General features: G+C 44.7%; 1 protein-coding gene across 1 annotated transcript in view; it reads right to left on the bottom strand.

Moving 5' to 3' along the window:
• Positions 1–12,930, bottom strand: part of LOC124545240 (phospholipase DDHD1-like) — a 190,258-nt gene that overhangs the window by 92,091 nt on the left and 85,237 nt on the right. The gene's annotated exons all lie outside the window — the stretch shown is intronic.

Genomic DNA, 12,930 nt, shown 5'->3' with positions numbered 1-12,930 from the left:
AACACCAATTGTATACGGATAAAATGTCTAAGAGCTTGAAACTCAGCAACAGAAACAAATTCAGAAACACCAATTGTATAGCGACAGCAAAGAAAAGCTCAAGCAGTAAACTAGGACATCAGAAAACTGAAATTTATGAATTTCCACATAACAAGAAGTGTTCATAATGATCATCAAATTTTACATTAATAAATTAGTAGAAGAGAATTTTCAACTTAGTTGCTTCTTCATGTAACAATCTTTGACTTTAATTCACCACAATAATTCCCAAGAAAACAGCACCATTAAATGTTTCAAATGAATTAAAAATGTAGAACAATAAAATCAAGATAGAATTAAGCTGCTTTTGAACACACACCGCATAACTACCAGTAGATTTGTTCTGTATATACTAAAGGTTATTCTTGTGTGTTCTGCATATAAACTTTACATTTTGAAGTTTAAAATGCAACTTTCACTTAGTGTCAATTGATCTTGAAACACTCATACACATGATTTATAATAAATGAGTAAGAATATGTTATTTTTAACAGAGTTATAATTATCAAAATATCCACGGTTTTACTGCCGGTCTACAGTGTCCAACGGGCACAATATTTCGGCGATCATACATGTCGCCATCATCAGGTGAACTGACGGACTGAGCTCCTGTGAACGTGCCAGCACGGAGATCCATACACTATGGCTGCTCAGAGGGAACTGGGTTCGGTCGCGACGGCGGCCGATTTAAATACCCTCCGCCCGCGGCGCGCTCCCTCCGCTGTCCGCGCCCCGCGCCATGTGACAGGAAGGGAATCCGGCCACCCCTTAAAATTAACATGCCAAATCCAGTTACACACCAGAGCAGACCCCGCCAGTCCGGATAAATGCTTGGAAAGAGAGAGAGTTTCTCTCTAAAGACTGATTTTAGCATGCAATGGTCTGAGTCATAATTTGGTCCTCTGCAACTCTGTACATTTATAAATGAGGTGGAATGATGGGCACTTATAAAATATTATCAATCTGGTAGGCTATTCTTCCACTGACTGCAGACTTACATGACTCCAAGTGAATTCTTTTGTGTAGGAAGCAAGTGCTCTTACATATCATATTATTTCAGTTGCTTTCATAATGCAATGAATGTTTTGCAAAACCTCTATGTTGATGCTCAATCCTATCTATTTTTGCATTAAAAACTCGTACCGCTGAGATCAAATTGTACTTAGGTACTGCGCAACATACCTTTTGCCAGTCTTCATAGAACTGTTCTTTTATTATATCAACCTTTTCTTCCATTGGCGTATGTGTTATGGTCCTAAATTTCCCTTCTATTGTAAGCCTGCACATTCTTTTATTTGTGTGTTCAAGTTCTAATAAGCTTTTCTTGGTTATTTTAAACTCTGTCCTAAACTGACATATTCTTTCCTTTGGCACACTATATATTAACGAGTGTTTAGATTCATCAAACTGCCCATTTCCTTGCCCTCTTATTTCCTGTAGCCGTACAACATCAAATATTGCTAACTATTTATTTATATATAAAAACAAAGATGAGGTGACTTACCGAACAAAAGCGCTGGCAGGTCGATAGACACACAAACAAACAAACACAAACATACACACAAAATTCAAGCTTTCGCAACAAACTGTTGCCTCATCAGGAAAGAGGGAAGGAGAGGGGAAGACGAAAGGAAGTGGGTTTTAAGGGAGAGGGTACGGAGTCATTCCAATCCCGGGAGCGGAAAGACTTACCTTAGGGGGAAAAAAGGACAGGTATACACTCGCACACACGCACATATCCATCCACACATACAGACACAAGCAGACATATTTGGTCTTTAAATATGTCTGCTTGTGTCTGTATGTGTGGGTGGATATGTGCGTGTGTGCGAGTGTATACCTGTCCTTTTTTCCCCCTAAGGTAAGTCTTTCCGCTCCCGGGATTGGAATGACTCCTTACCCTCTCCCTTAAAACCCACTTCCTTTCGTCTTCCCCTCTCCTTCCCTCTTTCCCGATGAGGCAACAGTTTGTTGCGAAAGCTTGAATTTTGTGTGTATGTTTGTGTTTGTTTGTGTGTCTATCGACCTGCCAGCGCTTTTGTTCGGTAAGTCACCTCATCTTTGTTTTTATATATAATTTTTCCCACGTGGAATGTTTCCTTCCATTATATTAACTATTTATTTAATTTTCCTGGCTGAAGCATCGTCCTCACATTCCATGTTGCTGTTGTCAAATCCTTTATCTGTTTATCTTGTGGGGATCATTATAAATATTTTCCACCCAGTATCCGAGGCTTCTGTTGAATTTCCTTAACTGCCTTTTTTTACAGTATGGGATTATTGGCCCTATGCCCAACCCCCAACATGGAGCACCAGGATTTGTATCAGGTTTACTCCATTAGGAAAGCAGACTTCACCACATCTCTACAGCCTTCCCAACTCTAAGCTGTTGTTAAAACAATATTGGAAAGTGTGAACAGTTTTCTCCTCAGTTCTGACCAGTTTCTAAGCTGGACCTACAGTCGATGAGGAAGTATGGGTAAAAAAGTCATTCTTATTGCAATTCGTTACAGCTTTTGTGTACACTATCCAACTTCACAGGTAATACAGTTGGACTTAAGTTCATGATTACTTCTTATTACAACTGTCTACAAATTTTTAATTTGTGTGCTTTCAGTCAAGTATGCAATATTTTATGGGTCCATAGAATGTTTTGTTTTATATGTACTGCTTCTTACAGCTGAGTGGATTTTTCTGACTTATTACAATTTATTAAGTCAGAGTAGAGTAGTGGCATGTACTCGATCATATCTGGTATCAAATCACTTTCTGTCTGTCCAATACAAAAATATTAAAGCTGTACAAAAATCCATTACCATGTTTTTCACTAATTATTGTAAATTGCAAAAGAGTTAAATCTGTATGAAGAGTACAGTAAACAATGTGCAGTGTATTTGAAACAAATCTTCACATCTCTAAGCAGAAAGTATTCAAAAGCTGTCTATTTGTGTTATAAATTCATTGTTATTCCATGTGTTCATTGAAAAATTCAGTTACTTTAGAGTATCAAATGGTGCTGTGTTCATGAGAATTACCTTTGAGAATTGAAGTCTAAGATTGTGACATGAAGATGGGATAAGTCTCTGAAACACATCATAGCTAACAAATAATAATTTTACCGACTGATTATCAAATGTTTTTTTTATTTTACCAGTGAAATGACAATTGTCATTAACAACAGTAACAAATTTAACTGACAGTTTCTCATTTTCAATATCATACCATAGTTTCTTTTTCTACATTTTACTCATCAGACACATAGGCTAATGCACGAAATCAAAATTAGATATACATTATTAAGACAGATTGTTTTCCACTTTTCATATAATGAGAGACACAAAAAATTGCAGGTGAAAACAGAAAAATGAAACAGCCATGTAGGTGAAAATGATTCACAGTGACACTGTTTGATAATATTATGAGAAGGAAAGTTGCTACTCACCATGTAGCGGAGATGCTGAGTCACAGATAGGCACAACAAAAGGAGTTTCACACTTAAAGCTTTTGGCCAACGGCCTTTGTCAACACTCATCGCGCGTGTGTGTGTGTGTGTGTGTGTGTGGGGGGGGGGGGGGGGGGGGGGGGGGGGCGCACGCGCAATACATACAAATGACCTCATGTACAATGTAGGAAGTTCCATAAGTTTTTTTACAGATGATTGTGTCATATGTACAGAAGTTGCAACACTATAAAACTGTAGCGAAATGCAGGAAGACCTGCAGAGGATCAACAATTGATGCAAGGAGTAGCAATTGGCTCTTGACATAAGCAAATGTAGCGTATTGTGCATTTACACTGAGGAGACAAAAGTCATGTGATACCTCCTAATATTGTGTCAGACCTCCTTCTGCCTGACACAGTGCAGCAACTTGACATGGCATGGACTCAACAAGTTGTTGGAAATACCCTGCAGAAATATTGCACCATGCTGCCTCTATAGCTGCCCATAACTGCGAAAGTGTTGGCGGTGCACGTTTTTGTGCGCGAACTGTCCTCTCGCTTATGTCCCATAAATGTTCGATGGATGTTATTTGGGTAGCCAAACCATTTGCATAAATTGTCTAGAATGTTCTTAAAACCAATCACCAACAATTGTGGCCTGGTTACATGGCGCATCATCATCCATAAAAATTTCATCACTTTTAGGGAGCATACATCCATGAATAGCAGCAAATGGTCTCCAAGTAGCCAAACATCCAGGGGACCCAGTTCACTCCATGTAAAAACAGCCGACACCATTATGGAGCTATGACCAGCTTGCACAGTGCCTTGTGACTATTTGGCTCCATGGTTTCATGGGGTCTGCACTACACTTGAGCCCTATTGTCAGCTCTTACCAACTGAAATCATGAATCCTCAAGACCACAAATAGTTTTCCTCATCTACAGTCCAACCAATGTGGTCAGGAGATTAGGAAAGGCACTGCAGGCAATGTCATGCTGTTAGCAAAGGCACTCACATCGGTCATCTGGTGTCATACTCAAATTTCACCATACTGTCCTAAGGGATATGTTCGTCACACAGCCCACATTGATTTCTGCAGTTATTTCATACAGGTTTGCTTGTCTGTTAGCACTGATGACTCTAAGCAAATGCTACTGTTCTCAGTCATTAAGTGAAGGTTGTCAGCCACTGCACTGTCCGTGGTGAGAGGTAATCCCCGAGATGTGCCTTTATTGGTACACTCTTGATACTGCGGATTGTGGAATATTGAATTCCCTTAATATTTCCACAAAGGAATGTCCTACGCATATAGCTCCAACAATCAGTCCATGTTCATGGTCTGTTAACTCCCATCACGCAGCCATAATCATGCTGGAAACCTTTTTACATGAATCATCTGAGTACGAATGACAGCTCCACCAATGCACCACCCTTTTATATCTTGTGTACAAAATACTACTGCCATGTGTGTACGTGCTTATCATTATCTCATGACTTTTGTCACCTCTGCGTATAGGCAGAAAGACCCATTACTGTACGATCACACAACTGCAGAACAATCAGTGGAAGCAGTTGTGCAGTAAAGTTTGTAAGAGTACATTTACAGACAATGGAAAATGCTAGTGGAATGTAACAACATGAAAAGGATAGTTGCTACTCACCAAATAGCAATAACGATGAGTCGCAGATAGGCACTGTGGTGTCACCACCAAACACCACACTTGCTACGTGGTAGCTTTAAATCGGCCGCGGTCCATTAGTACATGTCGGACCCGCGTGTCGCCACTGTCAGTGATTGCAGACCGAGCGCCACCACACGGCAGGTCTCGAGAGACTTACTAGCACTCGCCCCAGTTGTATGGATGACTTAGCTAGCGATGCAACGGACGAAGCCTCGTTTATTTGCAGAGAAGATAGTTAGAATAGCCTTCAGCTAAGTCAATGGCTACGACCTAGCAAGGCGCCATAGCAATTGATAGTTATCGTATGAAGCATGTCTCATCAAGAACGATACCTCACGCCATCCTGCGTGAGCTTATAGCGTGCATTTCGGTCTCCTCAAACCACACTGTGTCGGCACTTCTGTCGACACATCATATTGGCGACGAGGCTTCAAAGAGGATTTCGCGTTCGTATTGCTCTAATTTGTTAGTGTCATGGCTTCGCCACAATCTCCAGATGTACTGTCCGAATTTTATCGCTTGCAGAATCAACAGACGCAGGCGTTATTGGATGCCCTTGGACAGCTCATCCAGGGTCAACATGCAATGCAAAACGATGCGGCAGCCGCCGCTCCACCGCTACCGCAGCCACAACATGCTGTTGCACCACCATTTCGGCCGTTCAATGAGGCGACGGAAAGCTGGACGGAGTGGTCACGCCAATTTGGATTTCATCTCGCCGCCTACAGAATACAAGGTAACGAGCGGCAGCCTCATTTATTGGCGTGTGTAGGGGTGCAAACGTACCGTGTGATAGTGAAATTGTTTCCCCGACGCGACGTAGCAACTCTGTCCTATGAAGAAATTTTGTCGGCATTAGATGCATATTTCAAGGAAACAGTTAATGTAGTTGCAAAAAGGTATACGTTCTTTCGTACAAGACGCAAGGCCGGTCAAACTAATCGGGAGTGGGTTGCAACTTTGCAAGGCCTTACAAGGGATTGTGCTTTTGAGTGTGAATGTGGACTCCCTTATTCAGATACTATGGTTTGTGATGCAATTGCACAGAACGTTTCTGATGTTCGTATACGGGAGCAAATTTTGAAACTAGTCAATCCCTCCCTTCAACAAGTGATAGACATATTGGATAGGCAAGACACACTTGACTTTGCTCAGGAATCATTTGCAACTTCGCCAGCTGTGTGTCACATTAACCGGCCCACCGGGCGAGCTGCACGGAATGATAAACAGCCCTCGCGCCCGTCCGCGCAGCTGCCGCCACGCTCTAACCCTGGTGTGCCGCGTAAGCAGGCAAATGCAGTGCTAAAATCATGCCCGCGGTGTGCAACCAGACATTCGCGTGAGAATTGCCCGTCACGCCAAGCTGTTTGCTTTTTCTGTAGTAAAAAAGGACATGTTCGAAGTGTTTGCCGGAAAAAGCTCAGAACGGACATTAAAAACCATTCCAGGCCCTTTGCTTCGCGCCGGAATCGAACCAAGAATACTCAGGCTCGTGAACCTTCGCCCATGGAAATTCATGTAGTTAATTCCACTCCGCCCAGTGCCCCTCTCTCTCACGGTGACTGTGTTCGTCCCACCAAAAGTGTGCGTCAACGGAAATCCCGTCACGTAGCAAGTGATTCTACACCAGTGTCTGTTCACGTTGCACAAAACGGTCGCTCTTGTCATCAGCAGGACAGTAAACTTTTTGTAGACTTGGACATTAATGGCAACGTGATCCCTTTCCAGCTCGATACCGGAGATGCGGTTTCACTAATCAATCACGACACGTACAAACAGCTGGGCAAACCTCCGTCGTGTCCCGCAAATGTTAAGTTACCTACATATTCAGGACAACAGATCCCTGTGTTAGGACAGTGCAGCCTTCTTGCAACATACAAAACTTGTGTCATTTTACGTCCTTCGTTCTTCTTCTGCAGTGAACTTGTTTGGTTTAGATTTATTTCAGTTGTTTAACTTGTCTATAGTCAATCAGGTCCTATCAGTGAACCATACTGTGCCTTCAGCCAGTGTTTCTCATCTATGTGAAGAACTTGCAGACATTTTTGCACCGGGCCTTGGTTGCGCTACGAACTGTGAAGCACATTTGGAACTGAAAGTGAACGCGCAACCGAAATTTTTCAGAGCGTGCAATGTTCCCCACGCATTGCGTGATGAGGTCGCAAGAACATTACACGATTTAGAATCACAAGGTGTAATTGAACGTGTGCAGGCTTCTCTCTGGGCCTCACCCTTAGTAATTTTGCCAAAACCCTCAGGAAAATTGAGACTTTGCGTGGACTTCAAGGCAACAGTGAATCCACAACTAGTGATTGCCACTTGTCCTTTACCCCACCCGGAAGATCTTTTTGACAAACTGTGCCCGGGTAAATATTTTTCTAAGTTGGACCTAGCAGGTGCGTACTTGCAAATACCGGTGGCCGAAGAATCCCAGCGCGTTTTGGTGGTTAACATGCATCTTGGGTTGTATCGCTTCAAAAGACTGCCATTTGGGTGCGCATCCGCCCCTGCATTGTTTCAGCAGTATCTACAAACTGTTTGTGCGTCGGACCCTACTGCAGCAAACTATCTGGATGATATTGTGATCTCCGGAAAGACTGCAGACGAACATTTAGCAAACCTCCGAACATTATTTCAGGTCTTGCGACAAAATGGTCTTCGCTTGCGGAAGGACAAATGTGTGTTTTTTGCTCGTGACTTACCATATTTGGGACATGTAATCAATGCCCAAGGCATACACCCCAGTCCAGAGCACCTCCGTGCCATACAAGACTTGCCTTCGCCGCAGAATTTGAAGCAGCTACAGAGTGTGCTGGGTAAAATATATTACTATCATCGCTTTCTGCGCAATGCCTCTTCCATTTCAGCTCCGCTTCATCGCTTACACCGTAAAGGTGTTCCGTTCGTCTGGACGACGGAATGCGAACGCGCCTTTCGCCAGTTGAAATCGGCGTTGCTTTCAGATACTTGCCTTACGCCATTCGATCCCCAGAAACCCCTTTTGTTGATGGTAGATGCATTGGATTTCGGGATCGGTGCTGTGCTTGCGCACAAAGATGGCTCGCATGATCGCCCTATTGCCTTTGCGTCCAAATTGCTCTCGTCACCGCAAAGAAATTATTCACAAATTGAGAAAGAAGTTTTGGCTCTCATGTTTGGTGTTACTAAGTTTCAAGATTTCTTGTATGGTCGTCACTTTACCATCATCACAGACCACAAACCTTTGACGTCACTTTTTCATCCGACCAAGCCTGTACCTCCACTCACAGTGTAGAAATTCATTCGCTGGTCTATTTTCCTCTCGCAGTACCGCTACGATATCTTGTATCGGTCCACTGCTAAGCACGGAAATGCCGATGCGTTGTCCCGTTTGCCTGTTGCTGAGGATAGAGCATTCGATTCTTCCGAACTTGCTTGCATGTTCATTGATTCGGAAACCGATGACGTGGTCGAATAGTTTCCGATTGATTTTCGACGTGTGGCTACCGCCACAGCTGCTGACCCTGTCCTTGCTACCGTTTTGCGTTTTGTTGCTACGCAATGGCCCTTGTCAAAGTCACGGATCGAGGATCCGTTGGTTCACCGATTTTTTGCTCACAGGGAGAGACTTTTTGTACGACGTGGTGTTTTGCTGTTGCGTTCTGATAATGATCAGTCCAGAGTCGTGGTCCCACGTTCGTTACAGTCCTCTGTCTTACGGCTTCTCCACCAAGGACATTGGGGTATAGTGCGAACGAAACAACTTGCTCGTCAGCACTGTACTTGGTTCGGAATCGATGCTGCGATTACGAATATGTGCTCTTCTTGCGTGGCGTGTGCCGAACAACAATCCGCACCACCGCGGAAATTCTTTGCATGGCCGAAAGCCACTTCCCCTTCGCAACGCTTGCACATCGATTTTGCTGGTCCATTCTGGAATGCTCGATGGTTGGTTGTGGTCGATTCTTTCAGTAATTTTCCTTTTGTTGTCCGGATGTCTTCCACGACGTCATCTGCCACCATCCAAGCGTTATCTGCTATCTTTTGCATTGAAGGTCTTCCACAGACTATTGTTTCCGACAATGGCCCACAATTTATGTCTGCAGAATTTCAGTCATTCTGCAAGGCTAATGGTATTCAACAGCTGACATCCGCGCCGTTTTCGCCTCAGTCAAACGGTGTCGCTGAACGATTGGTCCGAACTTTCAAGTCACAGACGTTGAAGTTGAAAGAGTCGCATTCTCGGGAGGACGCATTGTTGCTCTTTTTGTCTTCGTATCGCTCTCTGCCCCGAGATGGTCGCTCGCCGGCTGAGTTGCTCCACGGTCGTCCTCATCGAACCTTGATGTCTTTGCTGCATCCGCCGCATCAGGTTCCTGTGCAGCGGCAGACTCCTGCTTTTGCTCCAGGCGACGTTGTATTCTATCGCAACTATCGCGGTTCACGGCATTGGCTCGTAGGGCGCATTCTTCGCTGCCTCGCCCGCGCGATGTATTTGGTTTTGGGGGCCTCTGGTGAGGTGCGTCGGCATCTCAATCAGCTGCGCCTCTGGCGTCGCACGGGTTCTGCCGCTCCCCGTCTGCTTTCAGCGACGGTGCCGTCTGGTCAGCGCCCTGGGGACCCATCTACTGGCTCGCCTCATCCCCAGGTGTTACCGACGCTGCCTTCCATTTTGCCCCATGGCGACGCCGCCTGTTCTCCCGCCAACGCCGCCCGCAGTGGACGCGTCGCTGCAACCGCCGGGCACCTCCCTGGGTCACGCGCCGCCGATCGCCTCCCGTGACCAGCTGTCCTCCGACATGGAACTCTTGCCCGCTCCGGACCACATGGCGTCTTCGCCCGTCGGGTTCCCCGACCAGATGGAGGTCGACCTTTCAGCCCCTCCTGTCTCTTTACGGGCGCATACACCGCATGTTGGCGTGCACCCTGGACTAGGTTTTCAGGCATTTCCTAGCTCCCCTCGGACCGAATGGCCGGGTGTGGGTGGCACAGTCTCGCCTGTTGTTAGGCTCCCCACCTCATCGCAGACGCCAACATGGGGTCCTCCCCACGGCGAGCGGAAGCCTTGTAACACGACCGTTCGCCGATTTGCAGGGGAGGAATGTGGTGTCACCGCCAGACACCACACGTGCTAGGTGGTAGCTTTAAATCGGCCGCGGTCCATTAGTACATGTCGGACCCGCGTGTCGCCACTGTCAGTGATCGCAGACCGAGCGCCACCACACGGCAGGTCTCGAGAGACTTACTAGCACTCGCCCCAGTTGTACGGACGACTTAGCTAGCGATGCAATGGACGAAGCCTCGTTTATTTGCAGAGAAGATAGTTAGAATAGCCTTCAGCAAAGTCAATGGCTACGACCTAGCAAGGTGCCATAGCAATTGATAGTTATCGTATGAAGCATGTCTCATCAAGAACGATACCTCACGCCATCCTGCGTGAGGTTATAGCGTGCATTTCGGTCTCCTCAAACCACACTGTGTCAGCACTTCTGTCGACACATCAGGCACAACAAAAAGACTGTCGGAAAGTGAGCTTTCAGCCAAAAAGGCCTTTGTCGAAAGGAGATTGCCAGCTGCCAGACTGTGTGTGTGTGTGTGTGTGTGTGTGTGTGTGTGTGTGTGTGTGTGGGCGTGTGCGTATGTGTGCATTGCCTACTTTTGACAAAGGACTTTTTAGTTGACTGCTCACTTTCTGACAGTGTTTTAGTTGTGCCTAACTGAGACTCAGCATCTCCGCTACATGGTGAGTAGCTACTATCCTTTTCATAATATTAGTACATGTACAGAGTGATTTAGTGTGGAACAACCACATAAAACTTATCGTGTGTAATGCAGATGCCAGACAGATCTATTGGAAGAATCCTCAGGAAATGTAGGCCCACCCATGAAGGAGGTAGGCTTACCAACTTTTTATTTGACCCACATTTGAATATTGCTCATCAGTTTGAAATCATAGGATTAATAGAGGAATTAGGGAAGATCCAAAGTAAGGCAGCACATTTCATTACAGGTTCATTTAGTAAGTGCGAAAGTGTCACTGAAAACTCTCAGCTAATGCCAGTGGTAGACACTGTAAGAGAGGCATGCTGCATCATGGTATGGTCTACTCTTAAATTTCCAAGAGTATCTCTTCCTAGAAGGGTCAACTAACATATTGCTTCCTGCTACATATATCCCACAGAAAGACCATGAAGGTAAAATTAGAGAGATTCAAGTGCACACGGAGGCCTACCAGGAATCGATCTTACCACGAAAAATTTGCGAGTCGATCAGGAAAGGGAGATGCAGGTCATAATCTTAAGATGTGATATTTATTTTTTATGACTGAAAGTTTCCTTAGGAAACTCCTTATAGTTTATCTGATCATAAGTATCCAGACAGCCCCATGCAATGAAGAATTGACCACAGGATGTTATAAGCACCTTACCTGCCAGTATACAAGAAGGCAGGAAGTATTGTGCTGTCATTAGAGAAGCAGTAACAGTAGAATGAGTCAGTCAGGATAGCTCAGAGATTCAAATGTAGATTAGTCTTTGTATGTCACTTGAGTAACAAATCCCAGCAGGTACAATTTTACCCTTCTAAAGCTGTCCTAGTCAACTGCTGGTGACGTGATTGTGAAGCAGAAATGTGAAGATACAACCACAGAAAAACCAATACCACACAGATCTCACTTACTGGTGGACAAGGACCATCAAACAGAGTGGATGGTGGTTGTAAAAGAGTCACATGAAATCTGTGGAAGGAATCACACATGAGTTCCAAACCATTAGCAGTGGTCCATCTAGTACAATGGATGTTTGTAGAAAGTTAAAAAGAATGGGGTAAAGCAGCTCCTCGTAAACCACACAATTCTGTAATCAATGCCAAGTGACACTTGAGGTGGTGTAAAAAGCAATGCCACTGGACAGTGGATGACTGAAATGAGCAATTTGGGGTGATGAATCATGCTATAGCCTGCGGCAATCCAATGGAAGAGTTTGGGCTTGGTGAAAGTGTGGAGAATGTTACCTGCCATCTTGTGTAGTGCTAACTGTAAAGGACAGAAGTGGTGGTGTTATGGTACAGTGGCATTTTTTGTGGTTAGCTTAAGTAAACATTAAATGCGGAAGGATAGGAACATGTTTTACAGCAATGTGTACTGGATGCAGCAAAGGAAAGGTTCGGAGACAAAGATTGACCGTATTAGCATGATAATGCACCCTGTCATTGAGCAACATATGTGAGGCAATGGTTTGTTAACAAAATATTCTTGGAGTGGACTAGCCAGCTCAGAGCTCTGACCTGATCCCAACAGAACACCTTTGGGATGAGTTGGAGCATCGATTCTGTTTCAGACTCCAGCATACAATACAACTGCCTTCTCTGGTTTCAGCACTTGAGGAAGAATGGGCTGTCATTCCTCCAGAAACACTCTGACACCTCACTGAAGTTGTACCCAGCAGGTCTGCAGCTGTCACACAGGTGAAGGATGCTTTTGATCATATAATGGATAAATAAAACAATGTGATATAACATATGACCTGATAAAAGTACAGTATATGAGACTCACAAATGACCTGATAAAAGTACAGTCTGGGAGACTCCAGCTGGGGTTGTTCGGCCATCTCATGGAAGTATTTTTATTTGAAACCACTTCAGTGACTTGTGCATTGACAATGAGCAGAATAAATCTCTGACCTTGCTGGGTATTGTTGCCAAACACGAGGCCCCCACACCCTGCAAGGCAGTCAGCCACACTGACCACTCACCTACAGAGGAGGACCCCAAATCAGTCAATAAACTG

Source organism: Schistocerca americana, chromosome 8 (genome assembly GCF_021461395.2).
Source record: "Schistocerca americana isolate TAMUIC-IGC-003095 chromosome 8, iqSchAmer2.1, whole genome shotgun sequence".
NCBI lineage: Eukaryota > Metazoa > Arthropoda > Insecta > Orthoptera > Acrididae > Schistocerca > Schistocerca americana.
The sequence above is the reverse complement of the archived record's forward strand: the minus strand, read 5'-3'. Positions and strand labels throughout refer to the sequence as shown.